This window comes from Monodelphis domestica, chromosome 3 (genome assembly GCF_027887165.1).
Source record: "Monodelphis domestica isolate mMonDom1 chromosome 3, mMonDom1.pri, whole genome shotgun sequence".
NCBI lineage: Eukaryota > Metazoa > Chordata > Mammalia > Didelphimorphia > Didelphidae > Monodelphis > Monodelphis domestica.
The window spans coordinates 11,639,063-11,653,406 of record NC_077229.1 but is presented as its reverse complement, the minus strand read 5'-3'; positions in this window follow the sequence as shown (position 1 = coordinate 11,653,406).

Genomic DNA, 14,344 nt, shown 5'->3' with positions numbered 1-14,344 from the left:
GCCTCATAACATATGTCAAGTGCCGCCACCTTGATTCTAACACTAGGTTCAAGTCCTTTCGTATTGGCATAGAAGTTCAACAACCCATGTAGATCGGACTCTCCTTTCTAGGCATAAAAATTTCTGGCAATTCGGTGCTCTGGATTCCCCCACCTATTTTGGGGTCATATTGATTCTACCCTCTGACCCTGCACTTAGCAACTCTTTTGTTGACTATCTCCCTAGGCTTCCTGTCTATTAGGTTTTATGGAAACATATGTTGAGAATGAAACTGTGCCAAGTAGATGTGTGATCATGAGGGTATAAAATAAAGCCAGGCCTCCGTCAGGGTGGAGAAGTTTATCCTGTGAAACCTGTGCTGTGGTTGAATGCAAGAGCTTGTGTCCCATCCAGTATTCTGTTGATACCATCACACCTCTGAGACTCCATCCCCTGTGGGAGGCTGGCTCACTCCACAACAACCAAGGATAGAAAAAAAGAAAAAATTCAACATTCTATTGCAAATATAAAGATATAAAGAGAACTAGTTTTAAAAATCATAATTTCACAGTTCATATTCCATGAGGCAATGCTTTAGCTAAACAGAGGCACAACAGAAAAGCTCACTCAAAAATGAGATTTATATCCCTCTTAACTTGGCCAGCATCCACAGTGTGAGAGTACATAATTTTTTCACCAGGTAAAAAAAACAGTAGTACAACATATACAGATTCTGAGAAGTACCCAAAATCCCAAATTTATAAGAGCCCATTTTAGGATAACTGCAAACAAATGTGTTCCTTGCAGCCATGAGAGGTTCCACCAGCTATTAGGATTCTCATGACTCTATAGCTACTTGCTGTGTGTCATTAAAAAACTTTTGAAGCTTATAGATATTTGTCACAAGTTCTCCAGACCTATTTACATAAGACTGATCAGTGAATGCACAAGCAGCTCCTGATGGGGCAGTGAGCATGTTGAGGAAGGTTGATTTTGTAAGACAGTTTTTGCTAAGTAGTCAATCTCTTGTAGATAAGAGATGGCTTTAGTGGTTTGGTTGATGACTTGAGCTGTGTCTTGAGCCAATCTTTCAACTTCAGCTGAGATATTCCTAACAGTCTATTACTGCCATTATTCCAAAATTTTGCAGGAGAGCCCAGAAAAACCTGTACTGTTGATGAAGAGTTACATATATAAGAAATCTATTTTGAAGCTACTAGGCTTCACAGGAAAAATCATTCCTATCTCCCAGATGAGATTATAACACATCACAGGGTAACTAAGCCACTAGAGCACCTCCCTCCCTTTTGGTATGAGACTAACAATGTAACGGAACTGTCTCCAATATTTCCTGCCCATTTTCATGTGGAGCCAAGGACTAAAAGTGAAAAATCACTTCAGATGTGTCATCCATTACATTTTCAATAAATGCAGATTGGAATATACAACAATGCCACTTCACTTCAACTACAAATGGACCATTACCTCCTGTTACAAATAATTCAGAGGCAAGCAAATGATTGCGGTAGGGATACTCCCAGATATCTGAAAATCACTTTTGAAGCTTAAAATTCCCCTCCAGACTCTTTGAGATTCCTTCCCCTACCAAGTACCATCAGTCATCTAAATCTATTTGTCCACACCTCTGGGGTTCCCCACACTCCATACAGACATTTGGGTGGGAGTTTTGACTTGCCTCATTCAAATAACTATTCCTCTTATTATAATGACCCCTGAAGTTTCTATTCCTATATTTTTTATTTCTCTTGTAATTCATAATTACATGACACATTTTCCCACAAAAATAACATGTTAGTGGTTATTTTGTGGACTTTCATAAGGGAGGTATGATCTCTCCTTGCTTTACCTTTATAACTTTCAGTTAGGTTTTTTTTCCCCTTCCTCAATGTCTCTACTAAAGTAGCATTCTCTTTATCCTTCTCTCCCTGTTTAGCAGTTAATTATCTTATTTCCTTCCTTAATGTTTCCACTAAATCAGTGTTCTCCTTTTCCTTATGTCCCTCAAAAGCATAAACTATCACTCTTCAATTCTTTAAGGTCCATAGTAGGCCAGTTTGGACAGCTAGTCATAAAACTTAACTACTTTACAACTGTTTTTTACAATTTGTATTCTAATTTGTCTAGTATTCCTTTCCCTATCAAGATCCAATTCTATATTCCTTCCTCCCTGCTTGATAAGGCTATCCATAAACTGAGCCGGGTTTTCATTGCCTTCTTGCTTAAGATTTTCAAATTTGCTCTCATGGATTTTAGCAATACATTTCTAGCCTGGCATAGTTGTAAGTAATCTTGCTCTGAACCTGAGTTCCATTTGGGATCTTCTGTTGGCCAATTAGTTGTTCCCTCTCACTGGGGCTGATTAACAAGAGAAAGAACCTTATTCCTTTTCCTTTCCATTAGCAAGGCTTGGAGCAAATCGACATCAAGCCATGTGGGGTTATATGTATAAAAAATGTTCTCAATCTTATTTATCACCACCACAGGCTCAGATTCAAATGAAGGTGTTTGTTTGAATCTCAATGTCCTGTGGAGAAAAAGGTGTATGATGTTTAATGTTTATTAAATATCCATGTCTGTTATATGTAGGGACATCCGTTAGAGGGAAAAGTCCTTTATTTGAATCATCTGTGGTAACTGCTGCCTGACCTGTGTTCTGGAGTTCAGTGGAGTGGGTTGTAGTGAGGCTAGTAGGGGAAGAGGGTGGGGTGGGTGAATGGAGAGGGAGGAGTTGGTCAGGGGAAGGGGAGGCAAAGGGAAAAGATTGGGGTGGTGCTGTGGGAATGGTGGAGAGGAATAGATGTGGGACTGGGGGTGGGGTGGAGAGGAGTTGTGGGACCAGGTGCGGGGTAGATTGGAATAGGATGGGCGAGGTCTAGAGGAGTCATAGTAACATAGGTGGGAAGGAGGGTATGGAAAAGGATTGAAGTAGGGATGGTACAGGTGGGGATAGGGGAAATAGGTGGGCACTAGCTAGTTAGAAGAAGGTATGAGCAGTGGTAGGTAAGGGAGGGTAGAGAGGGAGATTGGGGGGAAGGGATGGGAGTAGTAGGGGATGAGCAAGGTCTGACAGGGAGAGAAGCTGAGGGGTTCAAGTCCTGGTTTGGGTCAGTATGAAGAGAAACCTCACAGACCAGGTGGGATGATAGAGTGTTTCTTGCTGGATTTCACTGAAGGAGTTAAGCTAGAATGGTTTGGTTCTAAAGAAAGAATGGGTTCCTCACTGGAGGGAATGGTTGGTTTATCAAAATGATATGCTCACAAGAACCAGTATTTATAATCTTTGGAATCTTTGTTTTTAATGGCTAACTTACAATATTTTAAGATCTTGAAGTCAAAAGAGCCACATTTTGGCCAGGTAAAAGATATGTCCATCCAGGCTTTGCAAAATTTTCTAGCTTCCTTCTTTGTCATCCAATTCTCTTTATGTAAATTAGGATCACCCCAAGACTTAAAATGTGTATTCAGGGGTTAATCAGGAGGAATATTTCCTGATTTCCCTTGATGTGCTGCAATATTTCCCATATTGTCTAGTCTGTCTCAATCTGTCTATGTAAGCTAGTCTGAGAATTGCTAAATGGTCAGCTTAAACAATGAAAAGTTCCTAAAACAAAAAAAATGGAGACACAAATTTCTTCAATGGTACTGTGGAAGACAGTGAGAGGAGGTTTAAAACAAAAAGCTAACCCAAGTAATTGTTGCACAGTAATAGTATCAATAATGAATGTGTATTTAGTGTAATTATTATTGTTGTTGATGAATACTAAATATTTATAATTATTCTTATTAATAATAAACTGTATTTATTATAATCAATGTTATTAATAATTAATAACAATGAATAAGCATAAACAAGTCTCAATTATCAATAATTATTAGTGATAGGTGGTAGTGACTAGTAATAGTTATTGAAAACTAATAATGTTATTGATAGTATTATTCATACTATTGTATTCTAAAATTGTTCCTTAATATTGCATGTAATTTGTTCGATTTAATGTCCTCTTTGTTCAATTTTGTAAATTTGGTTTTAATTTAAATTATTATTCAACTCTTAATAGTCCTTTTATTTAAATGTATTTGATTTAATATTATTTTAGATCACTAGTAGCAGTTGCAAAGGAATTCTTTTAATTTTCCTTCAGTTTAAATCTTGACAGTAGTTTGTGCTATAACTGCATGTAGAGTGGAAGGCACCTGTGGGTAGGTCTTAAAAAAAAAGCAGGGAGAAAGCAATGTGTGAGAGGGGGAAAGGAGGGATGGAACCCCCCCCCCCCAAAACTTCCTCTTAGCTCAGCCCTAAGAAATGTTTAAGGCGTGGGGGGGGAGGGAGGTAGAATGAAAAAATCAAAAGAAAACTTCCTTGTAAAAGTTCAGTCCTTTTCCCCTCCCCTAGAGGTTAGTCAGTGGTCACGTGTTTTCAAAGTTGGGGAGGTGGTAAGGATCTCCTAGCTCTACTCCATAGCCTAGAAAGACCCCTAAGATTAATTTAATGGTTGTCTCTGTGCTCATCACAGGGCAGGGGCAGCTAGGTCCCTGCAGCATTGGCCCAGTGGGTGTGGTGAGTGGGGAAAGTCAGGCAGACACTGGACTGGGAAAGACCTGTTGGGCCCTAGTGCCCCTCAGTTTACAAAAGGCTTAGTCCCATTTGGAATGGGGGAGGGGGCTTAGTTACTTGGAATGAAGCAGTGTACAAGTAAGAATTAAAGGAAGGGCTTCACTTTAAGCTCATACTTGACTATACACTGGACACAGTATGCTGGAGATAAGATTCTGTGCTTCTAATTCACTAGAAAAGGTGTTTAGCTATAGTATAGACTTCATTCATGTTCCCACAGAGGAGCCCTCATTAAGTACTCCAAATTTCATATTGTACAAAAAATACTACAATGATAAAGACTTTTTCTCTGAAATCACAATGCTTGTCATTCTTCCTGAATGTTGACATTCATCTATTGCAGTGTTTTTTAACTATTCCCTAGTAAATTGGAACTCACTTGTTTCTTGTTTTTTTTTTTTTTGCTGGCACATATAGATCTTACCAAACAAACTATATAAGAGTGCATAGGGAAGATGTGGAAGAAATAGGGGACCTGATCCCTACTGTTCAGTCCATTCTGTCCAAGGACTCAGTCTCATGATGCAATTGCCTGATTTCTGGGTCTGAACAGAAGTCCAGCCCCTCTGATGAAGTAATGAGAGAAGATTTGAGGTCTCTAAGTCCACCTTGTCTCTTGAAATATCAACCAATGGGGATTCTGGGGACATCCCAAGTTTGAGCTGTCAGACTAAAGAGAAACAGGACACAATTCCCTTCATAGGTAGTAGATAAGGCACCCTCTTTTCTGGGAACAATGGTGAAGGAGACACATTTTTTGCTTATGGGTATCTTATCCCTTGCCCTCATTCAGAAACCATATTATCCTTGGAGAAATAGCCTCTCTCCCTCTAATAATTACTTTCCCTCTAATCAGAGAGGCAAAATGGAGGAGATAAGAATTTCACTTGCTCTTATGCTTACAAAGAAACGAGATTTAAGTAGATTTCTTCAATTTGCTCCTTTCAAATATAGCCAATTAAATATTTGGTGGGTTTTAACAATATCAATATCACACAATATTAAATGATACAGTATTGTATACATTGTTATATATTGTTTATTTAATGATTATGTTGGGTATTACCATATTATAGATTCTATTACAATAGTTAAAATACATAATCAACAGGGCTGATAAAATACATGATTTTTTTCAAATGTGTATTTTTACATCTTTTAACAAATTTAGTTTGTGGTCTAGCAACATCCAGATTGTAACAGAAGCTGCCTTTCTATAGTGTATGTTTATTAGGGTTTGCCAAATTTTGCCTTTTCATAAACAATATATTGGGTTTTGTGATTGAAGAATTTTGGGCAAAGACAAAAAAGACAAAAAATTTGGGCAAAGCAAGGAGAGCTCAGAACATTTGGAACACAGAAATCATCAGAGGAGGGGAGAGAGACAGTTCCAATGGAAATTTGAGAGAGAGGCAGTTGGGACTGCAGCTGCCTGGGAATTCAGTTTTCTGCTTCTGCCTGAAGGTGGAGGACAGACCCTTCATCTCCTCTCTGGCCATTGCATTCTACTTATACTGTGAGCTGAAGAGATATTTAATCTTGCCCAGAAGACACCTTGGCAGAATTATTGCCAATTCTTTCCTCTGAGAAAATACTTAGTTATTTTTGTTGAAAAGACTTATTTTTTCTAAAGCCTTCATCAGTGTTATAACTCAGATTAAGGGGCATCCTTTCCCCCCCTCCTTCCCTTATCTTCTCCCTTCACCCCAACCTTAACCCACCCTTATCTCCTCCCTTCACCCCAAATAAATAGATCCTTTAGTTATAAGAACTAGTTTGTTGGATTGGTTATTAGTGGGGAAATTGCAACTTACCATTTGGGAGAAAATCTCCATCAAGACAGTTGGGAAGGAAGAACAGGAAGTAGTGTAGGGGAGGGTCCCAAGTCTTTTGCTTACTTCCTGGTGTAACATCTTTAAGTTCCCCCACTACAATTCACCAAGTTTCCCTCTCTAGTACAATTTGGCACCCTAGGAAAAGTTTGTGCCCACCCCAGGCTACTGGATATAGATTAAAAAAGAAATATGATGCTACAAATATTATTTGGGGTAACAGTGTTAGCTATCATTGCATGCTATTGCATATACAACATCATGTATAGTGCCTTCACTGGAGTTATGATGGAAACTATAGGTCTGATAGCCAACTCTACAGTATTTATAATGACAATACCTTTTACAGACAGCAAAGTAGTATGGAAAATAATTACTCAAATTTACATATTTGCAATGGTGGCTATCTAAACTTTTACATATATTAGAAACATTCTCAAATTCTTTACACCCAAAAAGGTAGCCCAGATTTTAGTACTGGATGACACTATGGAACAACTGGTCAAAAAGATGTGTGCTGAATATTTATACAAGTAGGGAAAAGGACAGGTTCAAGAAGAGAATGGAAGAAAGACAAAAGTACTGGCAGATAACAGAGAATAAGGACAAAGAAAAGAAAACAACCTAAATAAGAAAGGGGCAGAGGGAAAAGATAAAAATGATACAGAAACTAAAAAGATCCTGCCATTGAGAGACATTACAAAAATTTCTGATACAACTGGCATTATTCACTCAAAGGTCCACAAACCATTCTCCACCCAGGAATTGGATTCGATAAAATGCAGATTTCCAAAATTTCTAACAGAACCTTACAAGAGCTCTTAAAGAACTGAAAAGGGCATTTAAAATTTTTGAACCATATTTTGAAAATTCAGGCTTTCTTTTATCTGAATTATTTAGCCCTCATGAACATAGACAATTTATTGATAAGACGAGACCAGACAATTCCCTGACAAGTTGACCTACAGTGGAGGAAAGGAAGGCTTTGGTTTTGCTAAGCCTACAAGCTTGGCATACCTTAGAAAATACAGGGAAGACCTCTTGCAAGCAATCAAGTCATTTTGTTCCAAGCCCAACACTTGGAGCAAATTTGACAAATTGAGTTAGGAAAAAGATGAACATCCTGCTAAATTTATAGATAGACTGACTGAGATGGTTGAATACATCATGGGTTTGAATCAAGACTCATTAGAATCAGTGGCTCATGTCAGGAAACAATTCCTGAGAGGTTGTAACTCCCATCTGAAAAATTTCTTCAGGAATTATTTCCCTAAATATGACAGTATTACAATCAGTGACCTGAGAGATGCCGCTACATACTTGTTTGACAGTAATAGGGAACAAGAACAAGGAAAATGAGAATTGAAACAAAAACTACAAAATACAGAGGAATCTCTTAAGCAAAAAGAGATTGAACAAATAAAAATTTTGCAAACAATTAAAACATTCTAGACCCTCATAGCAGCAACAGAGAGGTCAAAAAGAGATGAGAAAATGTTTTTTATGCCATAGAGTGGACCACTTGGTGAAAGATTGCTATTTGAAAAGGAAATATGAGCAAAATAATAAAAGCAACAAAACACAGGGAAGAACATGTTATGGATCAAAATCAAGCCATTGCTGTGAGCACTGTAATCTTAAGGAGTCAGAAACCCCAGGCTTTGACAGCATGAAACTGGCCATAAAGACAGAGGCAAAGCCTCAGTATTCAGAGTTTTGACTAAGGGAAGGCATTTATTATGAAACCAGGATTTTAAAATAATTGAAAATAAGAAAGGGCATGGAAGAAAGGAATGACAGAGTGTGAAATTTAATAAGAAACTTACAGGATTGAAACATAAAAACATAAAGGGAGAAGAAATTACATGGGTGGTATCTAAAAATGAATTTATAGGGTCTGTGAGAATTTATGGTGAGAAATCAAATGAAAACTTAGGTGAAAAGCAGAGACAAGTAAAGGAGATAGACCAAGAGATCAATTATATGATAGCAGAGAAGAGAAACTATATTGGAGACTCATACAGAAGGTACATAGTAACCAGTCAAGAGAAAAGCAAAGAACAGATCACATATCTAGAAAATTTATTTGAGTGCAGATTGGGTTCAGGAATTTAAAAGGAGAGAAAGAGAATTCATGAAAACGTATTTAAACAAAATCAAAACTTGATGAAAGAAACAGAGAAACAAAATTTCAATTCCCTGCAACAAGATGACCACATGAATGAGTTAAGGTTACTATTGCAGATGTATCTTTAGGAGCTAGAGGCAATGTAAATAATCTCACAGACAAGGATAAAACCCCACTTGGATCAATTAGAAATTAAAAGAGCTGTTTGGTACAGACTTCCTTAGAGAAAATATCTATCTTGAATCCAGAAGCTATTTTTCAACCTACACAAAACAACTTAGAAAATTCAAGTCTAAAGGGTAATGGAGCTGAAAACGCAGTTAATATTAACCATATTCAAAGTTTTGGAAGTGTAACATCAGTTAGATTTGAAAACATAAATGGAATATAGGGCACTACAACTGCCATGATGTCCAAGGATTCAAGAATCTTCCATGAAGCCAACATTCTAAATGGAGAGTAGAGGTCTGACCAAGTCAAAGTATATGAACTAACAGATAGGTTTGGTTTAAATTCATATTCCAAAGAGGAGGAAGACAATACAAAATCAAGTGTAAACAAAGATCAGTCAAGAAATGAATTAAACCAAGAAATTTTAATTGGTCCAACCATAAAAAATTAGCAGAAGATGGAAGTGCAGTGCAAAGTGACAACATAACAATTAATTCAATATCCACAGAAAAATCTTAACCATATATATGGACTACAATGGGGAAGAATGAATACACATACCCCAGTGATACAGGAGGAAATACATCTGTACTAAAGTCAATCCCAGAAGATACCATCATAGTGGGAAAGCTTTCTACCTCAACAGATTCAAAAGAAGGGGCATATGAACAAAACCTTGAGATGAAAGACAGTAGAGAACCTATGAATTTTAGTAACAGCATTGCATATCTGCAAGAAGCAGTGAGCCCCATACTATCAAGTTTATCACCACAGAACACAAATCTAGAACTTGTTAATGAGAAACAACTAGAAACAGAATTGGGAAATATAAAAGCTGGTGACATAGGGTTAGATCAAGACATAAAATCTGATATAACAACGTCTGACACAAGTTTACATGGCACTGAACAAAATGCAATGAAAAACAAGGATTATAGAATTCGGTGACCAAGAGTCAGACTCAGACCAAGATGATTCAATACCAAATGGTGTAATTATAATGGACAAAACCAGTGATGAAGAACAAGAATCCTATGAATTTATCAAACTCTATTATAAAGTTCATAAAGATTGAGATATGTGGGACACAAATGGACAAAGTGAATACCTAAATCCAGAACAAGCAAAATCTTATGAATATGATTCTAGTGATGATATAATGTGGGACAGAGGAAACTATGTCAATAGAGGAAATATTTGCCATTGCTGGAATTAACAGTTATGAAGAATTTGTAGAGAAATTTGACCTTGAAAGGAACATTGATGAGGAAGGGGATACATCTAGCATGTTTTGGAATTACCTACACAGACAGTGATTATGAATGGGAAGAAACATATGAATGGGAAGAACAAACGAGGAGAGATAGATATACAATTTCACATCTATTCTCTAACTTCAACATCATAACATGACAAATACCATCTTTTGAGAAGGGTTGAAACCAGCATTAGTTTGAGTTCCATAGGGTAATATACAACACAAAACCTTGTGAAAACAAAGACTGGCCTGAGGTATAAAATTTGACAGAAGAACAACTAAGGAATTTAATTACATCAGGAAAACCTCTAAACTCATTAACAAACTCTAATTTTATGACTATGACAAGAACAAAGAGCACAGTAATGGAAGATGGGAAACATCTAGGATGCTATTGAGGCACTTACCCACCTTGGATGAATCTGTTATCTAAGACTTCTAATACCAACGTACAGATGAGAACTGAAATAGGTTACCTATATCTCTCAACTAGTTTGTAGGATTGGTTATTAGTGGGAAAATTACAACTTACCATCTGTGAGAAAATCCTCATCAAGACAGTTGGGAAGGAAGAACAGGTAGTGTAGGGGAGGGGCCCAAGATTTAGTCTCTTGCTTATTTCATGGTGTAACTTCCTGTGTAAATCTTTACAATCCCCCACTATAATTCACCAAGTTTCCCTCTCTAGTACAATTTGAATCCTGAAACAGAACTATAAAATCACCTTAAACAGATTGGCTTCCTCTTATTACTCTTTACATTTCTAATATGTCTAAAAACCTGTACAAGGCTACCTAATATGAATATTCTATTAAAGTGACAATAATAATAGAGGCAGTTAGGTGGCTTGATGGATTGAGAGGGGTGTAGTAGAGATGGGAGGTGAAAAGATCTCATTTAATTACTACTCAGTTTGAAAATTCCCAGCTAACAGTAACTTCATCCCTATATCCTTTCAAAGAGCTGGATGGATCCCTTTTTGTCTCCATCCAAAGGCCTGATAGCTCTTTTGTGTTCATTTATGTTTTTTTTTTTTTAAATTTTACCTTCCATTTGAGCGTAAGACTGGAGATCTGGGATAAGATTCTATGCCCCAATGTACAGACTTCTCTCCTGGAGGGACCTGATTTGGAGGCTTGAAAAAATCAGGTTTCTGGCTTTCTCCTGAGAGCAGCAGAAGAGAGAAATCTTTTGAATCTGACTGCTGACAGCTTCAATAAAGAAGATTGAAGACAGACTTTATCTCTGGACCTGTTTGGATACTAATCAACTAAAGATCCTGGCCCGTTTGACTGGACTCCTTGTGTGAGATTTGGCTATTGGGAATATTTACTGCTTAGCTTAATAAGATCGTTTTATATAGTTTATAGACATTAGATTGTAAGATAACTTGTAGAGTTTCTCCTTACCCCTGTTCCTCCCCTTCCCAACCAATAAATCTGAATTTTTTATATTTTCCCTTTTATTCATTCCTCACCAAATTCCTATCATAACAGTTTGGCAGAGCCAGCTAGGTCTATATGTTAATGAGATCAAAGATAGGGGAAAAGGCTAGGTTTATTTGTATGTTTATTGTATTAGTATTTTTTAAGTATAAAGAGAGCAGTTTTGAGCCAATATTCTAATCTATCTTTAGGTGGCTAGGATCTTAGGGGGAAAGCCAAATAGAATTCTGAGGGTGGCTTGCTCAGACGGGTTATTAAAACTACCTCACAGACCCCCAGTAGCCATCCTGGAGTGGCCATCTTGGGAAAACTTTTTTTTTTTAATTTGAAATTTATTTGTTGCATGTATAAATTATATTGTAATAATTTTGTTTTGAATAATAATATAACTCTGGAAACTGACATGTCAGCAGGCATGTTTAGTACTGTGATAATGCTATTGTTTCACTATGTAATTTATGTTCCTTATTTTATATTTGTGTCCTTCCCTAACAACTGTCACTATGTTTTTAAAATGGACCAAAATGGTCATCCCTTTAAGCGGTCAAAATCAAAAGAAACAAAATAAAAAGAAACTCCTACTAGGAGCATGGAAAATCAGAACATTACTTGATAGAGAGAATACCCCAAGACCTGAGAGAAGAACAGCTCTAATCAGTAAAGAACTGGTGCGATATAACATTGACATCGCAGCCTTAAGTGAAACACGCTTACCAGAAGAGGTATCACTCAGTGAACCCACCACTGGATACACCTTATGGAAAGGTAGAGCCACAAATGAAGACAGAATTCACAGTGTTGGCCTGGCTATCAAGACCAGTTTGCTCAAACAACTGCCAGACTTGCCTGTGGGCATCAGCGAGAGGTTCATGAAGATCCGTTTGCCTCTCAGCAAAGACCAGTATGCCACAATCATCAGCGCATATGCCCCAACACTGACTAGCACAGAGGAGACCATCGAGCAGTTCTACTCTGACCTGAGTGCCTTCCTGCACTCAGTGCCCACAAATGACAAGCTGATACTACTGGGAGACTTCAACTCCTGCGTTGGCCAGGACCATGAAAGATGGAAAGGAGTGCTCGGCAAACACGGCGTGGGCAAAATGAACAACGATGGCCTACTGCTACTCAGCAAATGCTCAGAGTTCGAACTCACCATCACGAACACTGTGTTCAGAATGGCCAACAAATACAAAACAATGTGGATGCATACACGATCAAAACAGTGGCATCTCATTGACTACATCATTGTATGCCGGCGAGACATCCAGGATGTACATATCACCAGAGCCATGAGAGGAGCTGAATGCTGGACAGACCACTGATTGGTAAGAGCTACTCTTCAAATGCACATTGCGCCTCGCCATCCAAAACGTGCCCAGACAGTTCGCACATTTTACAAAGTGGGTCGTCTTAGAGATCCATCTTATTTGCAAACATTCTAGTCCTGCCTAGATGACAAGCTGTCTGCCAAAGGACCACTCACTGGAAGCTCAACCGAGAAATGGAACCAGTTCAGAGACGCAGTGAAGGAAACATCAAAGGCAGTCCTAGGCCCCAAACAACGCAACCACCAGGACTGGTTTGACGAGAACAACACTGCTATTGAAGACCTATTGAGCAAAAAGAACAAAACCTTTATGGAGTGGCAAAATAACCCAAACTCTGCTCCTAAAAAGGACAGATTCAAGTCTCCCCAAGCCATGGCGCAGTGTGAGATCAGGAAGATGCAAAACCAATGGTGGGAAAAAAAGGCAGAAGAAATCCAGCGTTTTGCTGATACGAAAAACTACAAACAATTTTTCAGTGCCCTCAAGACTGTCTATGGGCCATTAAAACCCACCACCACTCCCTTGCTATCCTCTGACGGTGACACTCTCATAAAAGTTAAAAAAGGCATCAGCAACAGGTGGAAAGAACACTTCAGTCAGTTTCTCAACCGACCCTCTTCAGTCGACCAAAGCGCCCTTGACCAGATCCCCCAAAACTGCACCATTGAACAACTTGACGTCCCTCCTTCAATAGAAGAAGTCCAAAAAGCCATTAAACAAATGAGTGCAGGCAAGGCACACGTTAAAGACGGGATCCCAACCGAGGTGTACAAGGCCTTAAATAGAAAGGCACTCCAGGCATTCCACATAGTGCTGACCAAAGAAGAGGAAGACATGTCCCCAGAACTCAGAGATGCCTCCATCGTAGCCCTGTACAAGAACAAAGGCTCACGAGCAGCCTGTGACAACTACAGAGGCATCTCACTACTCTCTGCTGCTGCAAAGATCCTTGCCCATGTTATACTCAACAGACTCCTGTCATCTGTTTCGGAGCAGAACCTTCCTGAATCACAATGTGGCTTCCAACCAGATTGCAGCACCACTGACATGGTCTCCACGGTGAGGCAAATGCAGGAAAAATGCCTTGAGCAGAACCTAAGTCTCTACATTGTCTTCATAGACCTGAGAAAGGCGTTTGACACAGTGAACAGGGTTGCATTGTGGGTGATCCTCAGCAAGCTCAGTTGCCCAGCAAAATTCATCAAACTGATCCAGCTCTTTCATGTCGACATGACAGGGGAAGTCCTATCTGGTGGAGAGACTTCTGATGGCTTCAACATCTCCAATGGCGTGAAACAAGGCTGTGTCCTTGCTCCGGTACTCTTCAACCTATTTTTCACCCAAGTATTACGACATGCTGTGATGGATCTAGACCTGGGTGTCTACATCAAATACCGGCTGTATGGCTCACTATTCGACCTTCGCCACCTGACTGCAAAAACAAAGACAACAGAGAAACTCATCCTGGAAGCTCTCTTTGCAGATAACTGTGCTCTCATGGCCCACCAAGAAAATCATCTTCAAACCATTGTGGACAGGTTCTCTACCACAACAAAACTGTTTG